Consider the following 12,091-nt stretch of genomic DNA (forward strand, 5'->3'; position numbering starts at 1 on the left):
GGTAATGCCTCGCTTCGATGGGGCGTAGCTAACTGGGAGTTAAAGCAAAGCCCGCGGACTTGCTCGGACAAAGAGATTAAATGATAAGGAGAAGCGAAAAGGAGATGAGAGGGGGGGGGGTGGGGAGCAGGAAAAGATGCAAAGAAGAAGAAGGCGGTAACCCACGGCGGGGTTATTGATGAATCACAAATCAACACAGCAAAATTCAATGTAAAATACATGCACATACAAAGAAAATGTTCAGCAAAATAATTCCAACTTCGTCGTGGAATAAAAGCATTAACCAACACCTACAAAGTTCTACGCCTGCCCAGGCACTTCTAAACACCCCTGTTGGTGAGACAGAATAAAAGGGGAGAGTCCGTTACTTTGAGATGCCTCGGGGCTGGTCCGGAGCGCTCCCGAGTGTTGCGGCTTTCTGGATGCGTCTTGACGAGCGTAGTTATCCGCAGGCTGCAGCGGGACCGGGATGGAAGAAAGCTGCTTCGTTTCTTCCTCCGGGTCCACAGTCGCTTTGTTGGCCAGACAAAGCGGGGGTCCTCTTCGATCACTGGGGAGATATGGCGTCTCTCAGTCTTTTGATCAGAGGGAATTTAAAAGTACTTATTTTAGTCGACCTCCTGTCTGCACAGGGAATAGTTGGCTTCGAAAAACTCTCGGTCCAGCGAGGAATTCGAGCACGTGTTGTGGGATCACCCCAACGGAAACAGCTGTGTGTGTGTGTGTCTTCTCGGGTTGGCTAAAGCCAGGGAAGAAGGAAGCTCATCGTGTGTGATCGGCTTTATAGCTATCACCATAGCAACCTTATCTTGATCGGCGGCCATTTTGCCGTGTTGCGTGATGGGAGTTGGTGGCCATTTGACCACATTGCATCATGGGTAACGCAGTCCGTTACGTCCCGAATTGATGCTGTTTCCTTGATCGGCGGCCATTTTGCCGTGTTGCGTGATGGGAGTTGGTGGCCATTTTGACCACATGAGTTGGTGGCCATTTTGACCACATTGCAATCATGGGTAACGTAGTCCGTTACCGCTTTCTGTCACGTCTGAACTGGCACAACATACCCCCCTTTAGCTTTGAAGAGTGGGATGCTGGTCACAGTCTTTAAAGCTACAACCAAGTCCATTCTGGCGTGACGAAAATCCGTTGTGCATGAGTGGAACAACCTAATAGTCTTTCTAGTAGTCCATTGGGATTCATGCAGTTCAGTTCATCATCCAAGAGGAGGAAAAACGAAGCATTCATTGTGCCTGGGTCAGTGACCTAGCCTGGGCAGGACTAAGCTATAGCTAGTCATTTCTATTGGCTAATAAGGCAACAATAAAGTAATAAAAAAAAAAGAAATGCAAACTTCACAATCACCATTGTCAATACATTCATTGGTCATCAGGTTTGAACTTTGAACCAAAGAAAGGAGAGAGGGAAAAAGGGAAAGGAAAGAGACCGCGGTTCGTAGTCTAATCAGCTTATGACCTTCAAGGAGCTGGTGCTACGAACCTGGGAGCGACAAAGGTGAGGGCGTCAATCCTGGTTTGCAACTGTTTGATCTGCTTGTATGCTGCATACGCCATCGCGGTAGTGATGGCCCATCCAAATACAAGGAGAACCACAATAATGGTCATAATGTGAGTGTCGGTCGACTCTGTAGCTGGGGAAGCGAAGCAGAGGGACCGAGCTCAACTCTGATGGAGTGAGACTGAATTTAATCAGCTGGGTGCCTGCAAGTAAAAGCTGTCTTTCAATGCCGACATCAATGCTGAAATTGTATCCCTTAAAGACATCTATTATTTCAATCTCTGATAAATGGGTTGCTTGGGCATACCTAGTGGATGTCTTTGGTTTTGGTACACAAATCCAAATTAGGGACTAAATAAAGTTTGGGGTCAGCATCATGATAGGCCAATATTGAGGGAGTTTGTAGGTGTACGTGGGTCTCACCTTGCCAAAAACCGACATTCAATACTGATTTAACCTATACATATTAGCTCTTTCAATGATGGGAAGGTTTAGCATAAATCCTATCTCCAAGTTGTCAGGATTTACAAATATCAGAATTGCACTACCTAGGCTGTACGCCAGGTGTATTTGTGGTGGTTGCAGTGTTTCACTAGAGGCAGATTTGAGAACCTTTTCGACCAAATCTATTGGTATCAGGTACAGAGGAATCTGTCCTTCAGCAAGGCTATTTATGGATGAACTAACCTCTCGAGTGAGGTCCTGCATTAAATCTCTAACAACCTGAGTATACATCATGTCATTCTTTACCACTTCTGTGAGCGTTTCCAAAGCAATGCATGGTGTTATGGCTGAGTGTGAAATTATAGACGTGAAGTTATGGATGGACACTTGCTTTGTTAGTGCATGTTTAAAGTGTCCTAATTGAACATGCACTTGTCCTATTTAATGCCATGCATTGTTCTCTTCGGCGGGGGCGGAGTTAGGCTCCGTTCCCTGTGAGGAGAGTTTGGTGGACGGTTTAGTTTGGTTCGCTTGAACCCATGTGTACTCTGGACTTTGCATGCGGGCTTCTAGGTTCTTTCGAGGCCACGCGAAAGTCGTTCGGAGACGGTCTGTTAAGTCAGTGACGCACTGGTGTGCAGTGTAGACGGTTGTCACACTGACGTCTTCGGGCTGGTAGATGAGATGCAGGGGAAGGGTCATTTCTCTCCCCGTCATCATCTCGAAAGGTGTCACCCCTGTGGAGCATTGTGGGGTCGAGCGGATGGCCATTAGGACCAGGGGAAGCTTTATGTCCCAGTCCCTGCCGTGGCTGTTGACATATTTCTTTAACATGCCGACCACGGTGCGGTTCATCCGTTCTACCTGTCCGGATGACTGTGGGTGGTAGGGAATGTGGAATTTAACTTCCACGCCCAACATATCGAGAAGCGCGGTCATAACGTTTGATGTGAAGTGCGTTCCTCTGTCCGAGTCGATGGACAGGGGAAGGCCCCACCGGCTGAAAACGTGATTTAGCAGCAGGACTGCAGTGGTGACAGCGGTGTCATTTGGTGCCGGCAAGCATTCGACCCATTTTGTGAAGCCACACGTTATTGTCAGGAGGTATTTGTTACCCCTTGACGATTTGGGAACTGGGCCGATCCAGTCAATCTGCAAATGTGACCACGGAAATGTAACCCCCCTTCGCTGAAGCGGAGCTCGGTTGAGTGGTCGTGTAGGTTGAAATTGGCAGCAGGTCAAACAGCCCTGTACGTACTCCTGGGTATCTTGCGCCATTGAAGGCCAGTACGCCACCTGTTGGAGGGTTTTTAGAGTAGCTTTGTAGCCTCTGTGTCCTCCTACCGGTGAGTCATGGGCGTGTGCCAATATGATCCCGCGATGGTTCACCGGAACGACCCATCGGGGTGGGCCATTTCCGTTTTGGGAGTAAACCAATAGGTTTTTCTCCAGCTTCAGGTGAGGTAAGCTGCGGCGGAACGCCCTCAGTTCTTTAGTTCCTCCGTTTGGAAGCGGAGTTATTCCTGTTGGTGGGCCGTTAGCCACCAGACCTCGGATGACGTGAAGGGTCGGGTCATGGTCCTGCATCGTACACAGGTCCTTGTCGTCTGGTTTGCGTCCCAGACAGAGGATCTCCCCAGAGTTTTGGGGGTTCTCCTGCCTTTCCCTGGTCTGTCGTCTGGTGATGGCGCAGACGGTCTGTGGATCTGGAGGGGAGCTGACGTCTTCTTGGAATTCCCATGGGGTTCCGCTTTCGGCTCCCAGTCTGGCCAAACGGTCTGCTTCGTCGTTTCCGTCTTTGTCTGGTCCCAGAGTACGGGAGTGTCCCTTTACCTTTTTCCAGTAGACGATCATGTCGCTGTTGGTGGTTAGACGGTCACACGCCAGGAATAGCTTCGAGTGTCTCACCTCCTTGTTTCTGGCGTTTTTCATCCCGTTTCCTTTCCACAATGGGAGGTGGGAGACAAAACTGAGCCGAGCATAGTTGGAGTCGGAGCAGATCACCAATTGTTTCACACCCATGGCCGCTGCCTGCTGGATGGTGATGAGCACTGCTGCGACTTCAGCATACTGGCTGGTCTTGGGTCCCAACCGGTAGTGGTTAGGTTCGGCGGAGTCACATCCCACCCAGACAATCCCTACTCCGGCTCGGAGTTGGTGTTCATGCATGTAAGCACAGCCATCTGTGTAGACTTTTGGGAGCCCATGACACACGTTTTCGTCAAAGTAACGGTGGGTCGATGGGGGGCTCCCAAAGGTGGCTGGGACGCTGAGGGTCATGGTTTCTGTGTCGCACTCGCAGTGTTTGCACTCTGCTAACCCCTGCCCCAGCACCATTCTGTTGTTCTGGCTGTACTTTACCTCAACGTTGTAGCCTTGGAGTGCCATCATCCATGTTGCAATGCGACTGTTGGACACCCTGCCTTCTCTTAAGCGTTCGCTGTTCAGGAAGGTAACTGGCTGATGACATGTCTCGATGATCACTTTCTGACCTCCGATGTAGCTGCGGAAATGTTCCACTGCCCAAACTGTTGATAGAAGTGCTTTCTCACAGTCTGAGAATTTGACCTCTACATTGCTCAGTGGTCTACTCGCGTATGCCACTACTCGCGTGTCTTGGTCGTATTTCTGTTTTAGCGCGGCGCTCAGGCACTGTGAAGAGAAACCGGCTTCCAGATAAAACTCTTTGTCTTTGTCTGGGTATGCCAGGCAGGGGGCAGAAACGAGTTTCTGCTTTAAGAGCTGGAATGCCAGCTCTTGAGGCTCCCCCCAGTTGAACGGCACGTCTTTACGTAGCAGTTCAGTGAGTGGCCTGGCCATGTCGGCATAATCCTCAATGAACTGACGCGAGTAGTTACAGACCCCTAAGAAGCTTCGGAGTTCGGAGACATTTCCTGGAGCGGTAATGTCTTGGATGGCTCGGATCCTATTAGCTTGGGGTTCAATGCCATTTGGGCCTACTGTTAGACCCACATAGTCGACTTTCGTCCTGCACCACTGGCCTTTGGTCAGAGCTAGCTTAGCTCCTGCAGCGGTCAGTTGTCTTAGGACGTGTCTGAGTTCTGCCAAATGTTCTTCAAACGTTCGGCTTCTCATAAGGATGTCGTCGACATAAATGAGGTTCCCGCGTGTTGCAGCATCTGACATGGCTTTATGGAGAAAGATGTTGAACTCGGCTGGGGAGTTAGAGTACCCAAACGGGCATCTGTTCCAGGTGTACTGGCGGCTCCCGAAAGAGAATGCTAGTTTGTACTGGTCAGCCTGATCCACCTTCATTGTCCAAAAGCCATTAGCCACGTCCACAGTGGAAAAGAAACGCGCGTCTTTAACCTTCGCTAGTTCTTGGTCTAAATGGATCATAGGCCAGCGCGAAAGAGGTACTTGTTTGTTAAGAGCGCGATAGTCGATTGTCAGACGCCATTTCCCAGTTGGTTTTAACACCGGCCAGATGGGGGAGTTGTAAGTTGAGTTACATTCCCGGATTATCTGTTTTTCCAGCAGTTTATCGAGGATTTCCTGTATCGACTCATAAGCTGCCAGGGGAATTTTGTACTGACGCACGAAAGTAGGGGGTGAGTTTGGATTCGTTGGGATCCGAACCGTGTGCAAATCTGTGACCCCACAATCATTAGGATCCTTGGATAGAATCGACTGAAACTCATAAAACAGCTCCTTAAGTGCTGTCCTCTCAGTTTCAGTGGTCAGCGCATCAGCTTTTTCCAGCTGTTGCATGATTTCTGCTTCAAAGCCAGGGTAGGGCTCAGTGGGTGAGTCCCGGTCCCCTGGTTGATTTGGTGCTGGTTCTGTTGGGCCGGTTGCTATCGCATACACCAACAGATTTCCTTCAGCTTCAAGCGTTGCACCACAAATGGATCCAGCAGGCAGAGCTTCATGTCGCCTGATTTGGATCATGTTGGAAGGAAAAGTAAACACGGTGTCTGGAGAGTCCTGTCTGCCGGTCAAGGATAAGGGCAGGTCTCCGATGACGGGAATGCTCAGCTCAAAGTCGTGGAAAGAGCTTTCGATGAGCACCCCAAGAGGTTTCTTCGCCACCATTTGGATCGGCATGTGGGTTGGATTCTCCACTAACAGGTAAGCTGAGCGATTGTTCAGCTCAAGCAGGGGTGTGCCCCGGATGACCAGGTTGGATTCCTGGAAATAAGAAAGGGGTTGAAAGTAAACCTGTGTGCTCTGTATTTGTTGTCCTTTCAGGATGGCTAATCTGATAGGTACACCTGCAGTCTGTGGTGGTATTAGCATGTTTGTCTCGCTAGCCACCTGGCAAGCCTGTGGGATGGTCTGCCCTGATCGCATGGCTTCAGGGGTGCTCAGGAAGGAACTTGGGGTCACGTGAGCTTGGGCCCACAGGACCTGGTTACAAGTGTCCAGCTGTGCACCCAGCCGTATCAGAAGGTCAGCACCAACAAATACTGGAGGATGTAAATTCTCCACAATGCTGAAAGGATGAGAGAGCTGTCTTGTGCCAATCTGTGCATAAAGTATGCACACCCCTGTTGCTTTCAGGAGCCGGCGAGGCCAGTCTGCTGAGAGCAAGTAGTGGCTGTGTTTTGTTTCAGCCAGATGGGGCTTTTCACGGCACAGAGAGTTGTACAGATCTCTGCTGATCGCAGACTTCTCTGACCAAAGGGCCAGCAACACGTCTGTCATGAATGTGCTTTCCAGGTGGACACCTTCGGCCACTCTGGGGTTATAGGGTTCAACTCCAGAGTGTTTAAGTGAGCAGAGGAAAGATGTGTGGCTGCTGAGAGAAGTTCTCTGATCGCTGAGAAGCGGTGGTGTGTCAGAGGATTTGGAAATCGGCTCTGTTGAAGGCAGAAATGGTGCTAAAAGTTCTTTGGGCTCCTCGGAGCATGTCACCTGATTGATAGGGACGGACAGTCCACTTCCAGAAGTGAGGGGCTTGGGAGTCCCCACTTGGGCCCAAAGATGACCATGATAGCAGTCAATGAGTGGGGCTAACCTGTTCAACAGGTCCTGACCCACAAGAAAAGGTTCTGTGTCCAAGGTACATATGTAGATGGGGTGCACCAGGGTCATGTCACGGAAAGTGATATCTAACCACGCCCGTTTGGTGATGCATGACTGATCCTGAGTGTAGCTGGTGATGCCCACGTTACAGGTCTCCACCTGGAACGGTTTCCCAAGAGACACCATAGCTCTGGTCACCTCATCAAACAAATCTGAGCACATTAGACTGATCTCGGAACCCGTGTCTAAAAGAGCATTTGCAGTTACACATCCTCCTATGACTGTTGAGCAGTATAAGCGATGCGCATTTTCATGGTGGTTTAGCTCACCTAGAAACCTTAGAAAAGGGGCTTTCTGATCACCTGCTGATGGGATCTTAGAAGGTTGTTGGTGATTTTTCGGTTGGTTCCCCCACTTAATCAAATACACTCTGTTAGAAGGGGAAGCCTGGTCCACGCCTAGTCATGCTGGCGGGTGTTTTGAGCCTGGTTTTCCAGGAGGGTCGACAGGATTGGATGTTGGCTGGGATGGCTGCGGCGCGATCTGATGCACTGTTTCGGCTAGCAACCTGCGACAAATCTCCTCCATCTCCTTTCTCATTGACTCCTCCATGCGCAGGTTCCAGCCTTTGTTGTCATGTGTGCTTTTCGACCTTTCTGGCCTGTCAGTTTGCTTACCGTATCGAGCTGGATCCGGCCTGTGCCCTTTTTGAAACCTCTCACCTTCCATGCTGCCATGCTGACCTCTCCTATCCTGAGAAGCTTTCTTCTGCTGCGGCTCAAAACCATGTTGCTTCTTGGGACCAAATCTAGTTTTAGGTTTGGAGGGAGGCATCTCATGTCCCTCCAGACCTAAACTCTTTTCTGGTTCGGCTTGAATCTGCAGAACCTTTTTATCACTATCGGCTCCTTTGTTGGGCCGGACACGTGTTTCCCATGCCACCTGCGCGTATTTCCTGATTTCCTGCATGGTAAGTTTCTTGGTTCTACAATGCATGGTAACCTCATAACGCACGCTTTCATGAAGATTATGGAGGAACAAAGATTTGAAAGCGTGGTCTTCCTCCAAGCCGGGAGCATTTCGTCCCTGAAAGTAAGCAGCCCGCAAGCGACGGTAGTACTCTTTTGGTGCTTCAGTTCTCTTGTGCTGAATTGCAAAAGCTCCAAGAGTCGCAGAAGCTGGGTCTGTAAACACAGAATATTCTTCTCTTAAAGCCTGACAAAGAGCTGAGTAACGGTCACGTGTAGCTGGAGGGAGGCTTTCTATGAAAACATGGACACTTCTGGACGTGGTTTTCCAGATAAGCCTCAACTTTTCTCGAGCCGAGGGGCTATATAAGTCTAACAGACAGCGCTCTACCTCTCTGAGATAGTCATCAATGGTGGATTCTGTATTGCTAGGATCAAAACGCTCTATGTCTCGGGCCAGGGACTCAAGTTGACGCATCCGCAGTCCCTGTTCAGGGATCGGAGCTGGTCCATCTGAGTCCTCTCCTGACGACTCCTGCCTGCGGTAACCACGATAGGAGGGAGGTTCCAGTTCTGACCACCTACCTGGCGGAGGCGGCCGTTCGTGGGACGCAGGGGGACCCCCCCTGTCATGAACTCTTGTCCGTGGACGCAGTTCAGAGGAGTGGGGTTCACCTGTGTCCCAGGAACGGTGCTCTCGTCGCCCTGGTGGGGGGAAAAGATCATAGCGGGCCGTGTCAGGGGTCAGGTGGGAGGCAGGTGTTTTCCCATGATTTACATCATGTGGATCAGTCCTGATTGCCACCTTAAGTTGTTTAGGCATTTCTTTTCGTATCACACTGCTATATCGGTCCTGACCTTCGCTTACCCTTCGCTCAGAAGGTGTCTGAGGGCCCAGTTCATCCAATGTCCTCCAGGTGTGATCTCCATGTTTTCCTTTGGAGTCCTCATACTCAGATCCTTCAGTCTGCAAGCTCATGTGATCCTCCTCTCGCTCCTCTGTGAGATGACAGCTGCCCTGAGCTCTCTGTTCTAGCTCCCTGATTCTTTCCTCAGCTAAAACACGCCTCTCAGTCTCTAGCGTTAACCTTCGGTGGTATAACGCAGATAATTCACCCAAAACATCTGCTACCAATCTACCCTTTGGCTTGCTCTGGACCTCCTCCACCAATTCCTGAATTCTCCTCTCACAGTCCTCCATGTTAAACTGATTCAGACGGGTTTGTTCGTCCGGTGTCATTTTAAGCAGTGAGCTAATGACATCCTGGGCCTCCATTCCAATGGAATGGTTTGGACCTTCAGCTCCTTCAGACCTAAACACTGAGGAATCTTCACTATCCATTCTGTGTCAGCTATGGATAACAACACAACAAGTAACAACACTGTAATTTAGCAGAGCGCTAAATGACAGACAACAAATAACAACGCTGTATTCTAGCTTAGCACTAAGCAACAACGCATACACTTTAATTTAGCTCAGCGCTAAACAACAACTGCTAACAACAACTGTTAAGTGGCTTCACTTTAACTGTTAACAGCAAACACGCACTATGACTCACTTTACCGCAGAAAGTGGATTCAAATACGTGCGTTTAATTAGGCTGCGCAAGGGAAAATCAACCCTGCGACTTACAATTCCTATGTTTAGGAACGGTTAATATGCTTGTTTAACTTTGAGAATATTAACTTTGAGTGACATGGACCACTAACCTTTCGGCCAGTAATTAAGTGATAAAGCTGTGGCTTTGTTTGTGATGTAAGTTATTTAAGAACAGGTGCTCTACACATGTGTGGAAAATAGCAAAGTGTTTTGGAGCTTCAGAGGTGGCAAAGAATGACAGTTAAAAACCGCTAAATTGCAACCTTAGTTTCAAAATCACAGCTCAATTTTGACCACTTATGATGAGCAGAAGGGGATAAAGGAGGAAAAAAAAAAAAAAAAAAATGTTCAAAATAAAATAATAGTAAAAGTAAAATAAAATAAAAATTCAAAAAGGAAAAAAAAAAAATTAAGATATGATAATAAGTAAAAAAAAAAAAATATGAATAAAATAAAATTAAAAAAAAAACAAAAAGGGCGTAACCGTAAGGTAAGTTTAAAGAAACTGACTTTCAAAACTGTCCCTCCGGGACACTGAGCGATCTAAGCTGTCTTTAAAACCGTGACTGCAACTACCTATCCTGGCCACCAGATGGAGGCAGGGTCTCTCTTTTCAAAGCAGAACACGACACAGACTCTGATTGACAAGTAGCAGACGCTGGCTGCTGTGTATTTCAATCTAGCTGACTTCCAGTCCAGAAATCAATATTCAAACCTCAGGTTAACAACCTCAAACCACCACTAACACGTATATATTTAGTAATGATACCTCCTTAATCAATTATGACTGAATAGTCCTTTTGGCAAGGTGAGCAGTCAAAATGCTGGAATATGGATTGTGTTCATTAAATTCATAAGTTGCTGGTTATTCGATTTAGTCTAAAGGAACGCCAATAAGTAGACTAGCCCACCCAGGGACGCCAATTTATGCTATGCCATAAGCTGGTTGAATATGCTTATTATTATTATTAATTATAATTTGGTATTATAATTTAAATAATAAATCATTCAACTCAAAATTTCGCTATAACAAATATAGTTCAAATGGTGGTGATGTTAGCTATAAGCTTATAAGTATTTATACCACTAATGCATTAGGTAACTTGCTGTTATGAACTCATTTATGCTGGAATAAATGATCAGGTCGGACTGTTAACCGACCAGGTTTATCCAGCAGGCTGTGAGAACCCCAATGTAACTGCAATTAGAGTTTAAATCCTTATTCCTTATCACCATCCAATGATATTGTCTCTGTATTAATGTCAGATGTTAACTCCAAAGGAGGTTAGCTCTGATTTCTGAATACCCAGGCAACTGTGAATTGGACTGAACACAAAACAATGTCTATTCCGCAGTGGTTGGTTTTATTGAACCAAAAGCAATTCCCTGTTACAGTAATTCTCTGATTCAAACAACTTTGGAATTCTTACTCATTACTAAACTAAAACATGCAAAATATATATGTGGAAATAAAGAATAAAACAAAATAAACAATGGATTAAAATGAGCAGTTAGCAGATCTTAACTTAACTCAAAGTTGTTTAACACCGCCCTCGAAACACCGGCATTCCACGTATCAGCATTGATAGACAGAACAGCTTCGGGAATCTCACTGGACGCTTTGATATCTTACGAAAGCTAATTCAGCTAAGCTACCTACAGTTCAGATACACGTGACCCTCCCAAGATGGCTGCTACGATGACGTATGAGGGGAGGTCCTAATGACGTAACCACGCTTACGCTGATGGGGTAATGCCTCGCTTCGAGGGGCGTAGCTAACTGGGAGTTTAAAGCAAAGCCCGCGACTTGCTCGGACAAAGAGATTAAACTGATAAGGAGAAGCGAAAAGAGAGAGAGGGGGGGGGGGAGCAGGGAAAAGATGCAAAGAAATAAGGCGGTAACCCACGGCGGGGTTATTGATGAATCACAAATCAACACAGCAAAATCAATTGTAAAATACATGCACATACAAAGAAAATGTTCAGCAAAATAATTCCAACTTCGTCGTGGAATAAAAGCATTAACCAACACCTACAAAGTTCTACGCCTGCCCAGGCACTTCTAAACACCCTGTTGGTGAGACAGAAATAAAAGGGGAGAGTCCGTTACTTTGAGATGCCTCGGGGCTGGTCCGGAGCGCTCCCGAGTGTTGCGGCTTTCTGGATGCGTCTTGACGAGCGTAGTTATCCGCAGGCTGCAGCGGGACCGGGATGGGAAGAAGCTGCTTCGTTTCTTCCTCCGGGTCCACAGTCGCTTTGTTGGCCAGACAAAGCGGGGTCCTCTTCGATCACTGGGAGATATGGCGTCTCTCAGTCTTTTGATCAGAGGGAATTTAAAAGTACTTATTTTAGTCGACCTCCTGTCTGCACAGGGAATAGTTTGGCTTCGAAAAACTCTCGGTCCAGCGAGGAATTCGAGCACGTGTTGTGGGATCACCCCAACGGAAACAGCTGTGTGTGTGTGTGTCTTCTCGGGTTGGCTAAAGCCAGGGAAGAAGGAAGCTCATCGTGTGTGATCGGCTTTTATAGCTATCACCATAGCAACCTTATCTTGATCGGCGGCCATTTTGCCGTG

The sequence above is a fragment of the Fundulus heteroclitus genome, chromosome 11 (genome assembly GCF_011125445.2).
Source record: "Fundulus heteroclitus isolate FHET01 chromosome 11, MU-UCD_Fhet_4.1, whole genome shotgun sequence".
NCBI lineage: Eukaryota > Metazoa > Chordata > Actinopteri > Cyprinodontiformes > Fundulidae > Fundulus > Fundulus heteroclitus.